Raw genomic sequence first — 7,933 nt, forward strand, 5'->3', positions numbered from 1 at the left:
ATACATACATACATACATACATACATACATACATACATACATACATACATACATACATACATACATACATACATACATACATACATACATACACGCGCATGCATGCACACAAGATAGCACGCACGAGTATTTCTAAAGTAAAGAATGAAATACATGTATACACCAGTCTGTATAATTCCCTCCACCGTCGATGTCCCTTCATTGATTGTAAAAATAATCAATTTTAGTTAAAAACAGGGCAAGAGAAAAAAATTGACACACAGGGTGATCAAAAAAAACAAAACTGTACAACTTTTTTTCTAAATATCTCCCACAATATTTGTGCCAGAATGTTGTAATTTGGAACAGATATAATTCATTCAAAAGGAATTCGTTTGCTATAATATTTTTTTAAAAGAAACTTATTTTCGAAACCGGAAACGGCTTTTTATGAAAACTGCATAAAAATGCAAAATTCACCATTTTAAAAGATCTTGTTATGACAGTCATGAAATCATTGGTCTGTTTTTCCCTTTCCTTTTATTTTTTTAATCTAATTTTTCCATCGTTGTCACCTTTTAACAATATTTCTTTTCTCTTACACAGTTTTTAAAAATATTTTTCAAATTGTGGAATTCCGAGAACCAATGGTCTATATTATGTCCCCCTTTGGACTAGACACATTTTAACGCGCCGTTCGTAATGTTCCGTGGTGGCCAAACACAAGGATCCACTCAACCATAAGTACTCAAAGCTACACACACTGTACACCTTACAGCTGTTTATTGAGACAATAGGTGGGGCGATTGCCTAAATAGACAGCATTTGTGGAGTTGATATAACCTGAAAGGTGAATATGGCCTTTATCAAGGAACCAAATGTCAAAGAGGAAATGTTCACGCTTTTCAAGACGATCGAGGAATCATGAACATATTGCTATCCTCTGATAGCTTTGCGAACGGGAAAATGGTACAGTCGTAAATGAAGATCTGCCCTGGGAATGCGCACCGTTAAGGTGTAGGAAAGTCTCTGCTGCAGACATCGTCAACGGACTGACGTCTCATGGGGCTCATCTACTGAATTCTGCACCCTGGTGACGTTTAAAGGGGGTGCGAACGGCGTTTGTATGACCTGAAGTGGTCGTTTTGTCTGGGAATTTTTAGATCTGATTCTCTAAAGGTCCTAACTGAAGGGCCATTTTCATCCTTGACATCAAAGGAGGCCTTCGGGGCACTTTAACAGTATTTCTGTACCTTGTGTGAAACTTACGAAATGAGTTGGTGGTGAGGAAATGTTCAATACAAAAAGCTTTCTGCTCTTTACTAATCTTAACCATGAACTCAGCAGGCAAAGAAAACTTGAAAAAAACCATCTGCAAACTTCTGTTGGCCTCTTAGGCTACTTTAGTTTGCAATATGGTGCAATCGTTGGGGTTTTTTAGTGGTAGGCCTAATGCGAACTAGTGGGTCATGCTACAAAAAGGGAACATAGCTGAAAATGGGTTGTTTTTATACTCGCTATGGGGAGCAAAACTATTCTGTGGATTTATTTAAAATGAATATCAGACAAATTCCTCTTGACTTCCAAATGTTGAGTACAAATTTGAACTGCAGAGCGTGAGTACAAAGGAAAATTTAAACCAAAAAAGTTGTTAGGTTGGTTTTTTGGATCACCCTGCAGTTAAAACTCTATACATATTACATATTCAATTCATATATATATATATATATATACGTTAATTTTGTACATACAACGTTTTTGCAATTGGTTTTTCGAAATGTTGCTGATCGAAAAGCAACAACAAGCATTGTAACATCAGTAAACAAATATCTGTTTACCTATTTTGGAGTTTTAAAAAGGTTAAGAATAGAACTTTCTCCAATAAACAAACAACGAGCTTGTTACCCTGTTGCTAGTTCAAGCTCTATATAAAGTTTTGTTTTATAGTTTTTTCAAGAAAGTAACGCGGCATGCAAATATAATCATCTAAGAAACCATGCGTGATTTAATGTAATAATATGCTCCCAAAGCCATATCTCGGACCGGTCTAAAACGTCGGGAAATTACATTTCTTTTCGTCATAACTCTGTGAAGAAAAAAATCGCATTTCTCTTCATTATGCTTTTCCCAAGTTTCTCTTCAACTAGTCCGGCTAAAGAACATTCAGTTTCAGGTAAGAAAATAATACTCGATAACGTTCAGACCTTTGGGAATCGCATAATATTCATAATTTTACAAGTCTTTGGAGATCTTTTTGAAAGTATTTTAGAAAACGTCAGCGTGGGGCCTACTATGCCAATGAAGTGCTAGTCGGATTTGAAAAATTCAGATTTAATGAGTCTTGGAAAAGGCGCACATTTCAGGATAATACATCAAATATTACAAAATCATGCTTCAAACCGACCAGAAAATATTTGTACTGCAGAATAGAAAAGAATCCTAAGTCAGTTACTTGCTCTGCTCGTCAACGTCTATATTATAGTAAAGATTTGAGATCGGTCCGTCAGATATGGACAAGGGACTTGCTCATTCTCCAAATATCAATAAACCAGTTTCAGATGGGTTTTTTAAGGAATCAGCCACATTAACAGACACGTGAAATAACAAAAGCCAGACTGTTTCTCCTATGCGCACTCTATAATCAATCTTCTGTTCAGAAAAGGGACTGACACAATAATTCCAGCTATTTACTAAGTTACACATATCTCTAGAAAATTGTACAACATTATGTACATGTATTTGGTGACTCGAATGGCAGCACAAGCATAGTCACACTTTGACAAAAACTACGAGAATTCTCGAAGAGGGAATTCCGTTTTTCCATACTGTAGACCACACGGCCACTTTTCAAGCATGCCCGGTAAAACCTTTCCGTTTACTCGTTTGTGACGGTGACCGTTCTATCTACTGAGATTCAATGAGGATAGAGACGAAGAAATAAAACAAAACAGACAATTCAAAACGTTTCAAAATGGGATAATGTCCGTACTTCGTAGGAATCCTCATTTACATCTAACTTCATAACATTTGGCTTGTCGTCACCCGCCATTCGTTATGCTACTTCAAGCTGAGCTGTCAGTGGTGTGACTTGAATTACCAGAGGTTGTGAGCAGCTATAGAAACGCTGTATGACCCATTTATTCTTTTCATGCATGAAATCCACTATACCAACGACCTTATGTGGCAGAGAACGTGTATAGTAAATAATTTGATAACATAATAAACTTAATGTGTATTTCTTACACGATGTGGACCACAGCGTCTATGTGGTGTAGCGGTTAGGCGCTTCGCTGTCGCACGCAGGAGACCAGAATTCGATTCTAGTGTGGCCAAAAAATTTTATCAAGTACTCGAGTCTTTCAGCTACAATGGTGTATCTTTCTCAATCCAGGTTGGCCATGACATGTAGGGTAAGGAGCACGCCTCTTAAATTATCTAAATTGTGTCAATGGGGACGTTAAAAAAAGTAATATGCATTTTCACAATGTATTACAGGTTGGTAACGATTCTTCAACAGTCGGCTTCCCCTTAGCTTCACTCTCTGCGTCCATTGTGTCATTCTGTCGTGGACTTGAATCGCTCTATTTACAAATACGTCACTTGTGTCGTCACTTCAAAGGTCTGAGGGGTGAAAAGAACATGAAAAACAATGAACGTAGCGTTAATTGAGGCTTTTAAAAAAAAGTATCAAAGATAATTACTGTTGTACGAAAAATAAACTAGATCTACACCAACACCTTGATATTATATTTTGTGCACCTATAAAGCCAACTCTTGTTGAAGACTTCTAGAGGGAATCTATATCAAAAGAGAGGTAGATAGGTAGGTATATAGATAGAGGGAGAGAGAGAAAGAAAAAGACAGAAAGAGAGAGACATGGGGAGACAGAGGGAGGCAGAGAGACAGAGTGACAAAGCCAGAGAGAGAGGGGAGGGGGAGGGAGACTGAATATAATATGTGTAAGTGTGTTTGGTTTTTTTGGGGGGAGTGGCAATGGGTGGATGGGTAGGTAGGTGGGTAGATGGGTGTGCATATATAGAAGAGGAAAATGTATTATATCTTGACAGATATAGAGAGACATATATAGAACACAGTGAACACCTTGTGTCTAAAACCTCATAGTTGTAGCAAGAAGTGCTATGGCAGGACGAACCCTGAGACTCAGGTCGGATAATCTTTTTTGTTGCTGCTGTTGTTGTTGTTGTTGTTGTTGTTGTTGTTGCTGTTGTTTTGTCTTTTTTGGGGGAGTTGTTGCTTTTTATTTATTTTTTTTTTTGCTTAGTTTGTTGGTTGGTTGTATTATATTTTAAAGGGGAGGATGACGGTTGTAAGTTGTCACTTTTAGTCCCTCTCCCATTTCAAAAAGGGGGTAAAGCAAGCCTGAAAAACTGCAGAGAAAAAGCATAGTCACCATTGAATGGTTTACAGATAACAAGGTATACTAAGCAGCCAAATCAAGCATGCCCACAACAGTGCCAAAAAGAATGCATCCACGTCTAATATTTCTCTATGCAGTAGCCCAGATGTAACAGGAAGCACAGCGTGGTCTACAAAAGCCAAATGAATTATTTAAATTCCTTAGGGCTAAATCTCGAAAGAGATGAGTTGGAAATAAAACTGTGTTTTGAACGTAAGTGTGTTTTACGCCCCCGTCGAAACAGTTTAGAACATATAGGAGAAGGGCTTCGACCCCGCTTGCAAGGGTCAACTGGGCTGAGAGGGATACAACATCCCAGCAGAAAGACCGAGATGCTCGATAGAAATTCTCTCCTAAAGGGAATTAAATCAGCGTCTTCTGTGTGCAACAGGGAACGCCTAACCGCTATACCAGAGACACAAATATGGATTTGAGAGCAGAATGGGAGTGTATTTGAAAATTAATGATCCCTCAAAATCGAATTCAGGGTTTACCTTTGAAACAAGGAATATGCAAATTTCCATTACAGAGTGTAAAATTTTGCGTGATCAAGTAAGGGTTTCAAAAGAAACTCTGCTCGGGTGAAATGTAGAGTTATTCAGTTTTAAAATGACAGTCACTCTTGAAATAATATATACCTTTTTAAGTTGAACGCAACTATAATATTTGCCACAATTCTCTTAGCAGGCAAGAAACATTCAGGGAACATAATATTCATACTTTTGAGAGCTAAGGAGCAAATAAGTAAGTACCAAAAAAACTTTCAGTTAAAAAACAAAATTAAAGAGTGAATCATATCGTGCAATAGAATCACACTTACAAATGTTTCACGTCAGTAGAGTTGAATAAATATGTTCATTTAAAAAATAAAATACAGTATTCAAAGGCTGAAAGAGGAAAAAATATGAATATAGCAATAATCCCACTGAAAACCGCCTTTCGAGAAATCGCTGCTCTGAGTCGTGATTTTAATATTTCTTGGCGTATGAATACGAATCCACTGTTTCTTGTGGTGCAAAGGTAACTACAAAGTTGTTTTCTCCTCATGGATAAAACAATAAGGGTATAGGAGTATAAAAGTATGTGTGCATTATATTTCAAAAGCATTGGCTGAGGAGGTACAAGGGTCCCTTTAGAAGTGCAGGCTAAAATCCTAATTGGCAAAAACCAAACACCAAAGCAAACTCAGGCAGCCATGTCATGCCATGCAAGCAAAAAAGCTATCTTACGATCGAAATGAACAGAAGTGCTCGTTCTCCGTCTTTCCTTTTTAATTGGTATTTCAATTTCATCGTCAATATCTGGTACATAGATCTGTGAAATAGGAGGTATCATATGCAAAGAACAGAGATAGGAAATCAAGTTCTATTTAGGCCTATAAATATATATATATATATATATATATATATATATATATATATATATATATGTATTTGTGTGTGTGCGTGAGTGTGGTAGTGTGTGTAATTTTATATAAATACGTATATTCCCCGTCGACTCTGAAGACAGTGACCTCGATAATATGTAGAACGAGCCAAAAGCCAAAGATTGCAAATAGCAATAACATCACAGGAAAAAATATAGCAAAAAAGGAAAAATGAATACTACACACGAAAAAGAAACCTGCAGAAAGCAGCAACAGTTATAGCAGTCGATATATCCAAAACAGTAACGAGTCCATTTTAACACATCATAACCAAAGCAGAACAAAATGCAGATTTGCGGCTCCGAGCCATGGGAATTTAGTAACCATGGCAAGCTGTACATACACACACAAGAACACAGAAGGCTGGAAAGGGGGAAAAGGGTAGGGGGGTTGGCTTTTTTACGAGTTTATGGCTTTACTACACAGATTTTAACGACTGAGCCTGAGCCTGAGCCTTGGTCGGAGTTTTAAAAAAATAAAAGTGATGTGTATTATGAAATAGATTACTCTTCCATTTACATTTTATCTTTTTTTTAATAGTAGAGGGTTTTACGGCGCTCGCAACAGCATAACTGCACATTTTATGTGAGGTACAAAATAAGTCCTCAGTGGTGTAGGTGGTGACATATTCTATACTCCATCTTTGTGGTCAAACATCTAGTGCCCATATGTCCATTAAAGATCCCTTGGTGATCTAAAACCGGTAAGAGTAGGATTCGGCCGCCATCCTGGCAAAATTCAAATTCCTACCAACTTAAAGTGTTTAATGTTTCCCTCGCGCTCTAATGAACTTATGCAGTTGCGAGCACCACATAACACTGATTTTTAAAAATTATTCGGCACTATTTTGACCTAGTTGTTTTACAAATGCCGTGAACCTTTTGCTAAAACTAAAAGTAAAACCAATACAGACAACCAGAAAAGGATGCCATACGGCAGGTGGTCCGTGGGTGCTCTGGTGTGGTTTGCTCCTTCTTTCCTTTCAAACAATATGTGTCTTCCTTATCTCTTTTCCTTATTTTCGTGTTCATTGTTCTCTTATAACACCTCTAATAGTCGGCAGTATTTTGATCTAATTGGATTGCAAGTGTTGTAAAACTCTTACTAAAACTAATCTAAAATCATTATTATAGTATATGATATTATTTGTAAGGAGTGTTTTACCCTGCATACAACATTATGTAGGAGCAACTAACATGTTTTCTTTTTATGAAGCAAAGTAAAATATTCCTATCGGCAATGCTGTGTCATTGCTAGAAGAAGATGGAAAGAGATTTATTTCAGAGAGTGAACTACTGTGCACCCTTCGAGGTTTCAAAGAGTATAGGTAAGGGAAAATAAGGAAAGATCATAAATACCTTACAAACTGTAAAGCATCGAACACGTACAATTGTTAAACATATATCCTTATGGATTTTTTTTTTACCTTTATGAAAGAACAATTCTGTTATGGGCTCAATACGATGTAGCGTATTTTATCTGGTCTTGCCTATCTTGTTATATCTTATCATTCTTGTCTCGTCTTATCTTGTCTTGTCTTGTCTTATCTTCTTGTCTTGTATTATTTTATCTTTTCTTATCTGGTCTAATTTCCATGAACAGTATAATTATGAACTAGCAACGTCAGAATTGGCTAATACAAATAAATTATAACGTCGCATTTGTCATCAAAAACTTGGTGCTCTTGTTTCTCTTCTATTTATTTTTTAAAAGCTGTTCAAGTACAAGTTTCAATTTTAGTAAGACAGACGAAGAGAGGACACCGTCCAACCTTGCCAAACCTCCTACTGAGAAGTGGGCTCCTTTTACTCTGCTCTATACAGACATTAAACGCTGTTCCTGTCGTAGACGAATAAACCATTACAACATCATGTTAACGACCTTGGGTTTACACTATAGATAACGTATTTGTTCACACTTACAAATAAGCAATTCAATAAGTAGAACCTAAACAATGTAGGCGAGTAACCATTAAGCGCAAAAGGGCACTCTCCTTCCTTTATAACAAACAACCGAGACACACACACGCACGCACTCACGTACTCACGCACGCACGAAGGCACACCCACACACACACATATGCACACACATATGCACACACACACGTGTGC

General features: G+C 37.1%; 1 long non-coding RNA gene across 1 annotated transcript; it reads right to left on the reverse strand.

Annotated features, from left to right (window-relative positions):
• Positions 1-1,926: 1,926 nt before the first annotated feature.
• Positions 1,927-5,734, reverse strand: LOC118478946. The gene is made up of 2 exons (XR_004859377.1): positions 5,626-5,734; positions 1,927-3,600 (listed from the first exon to the last, which is right to left on the reverse strand). It is a non-coding gene; the product is annotated as an uncharacterized LOC118478946 (long non-coding RNA).
• Positions 5,735-7,933: the final 2,199 nt, after the last annotated feature.

This window comes from Aplysia californica, unplaced genomic scaffold (genome assembly GCF_000002075.1).
Source record: "Aplysia californica isolate F4 #8 unplaced genomic scaffold, AplCal3.0 scaffold01269, whole genome shotgun sequence".
Classification (NCBI taxonomy): Eukaryota; Metazoa; Mollusca; class Gastropoda; order Aplysiida; family Aplysiidae; genus Aplysia; species Aplysia californica.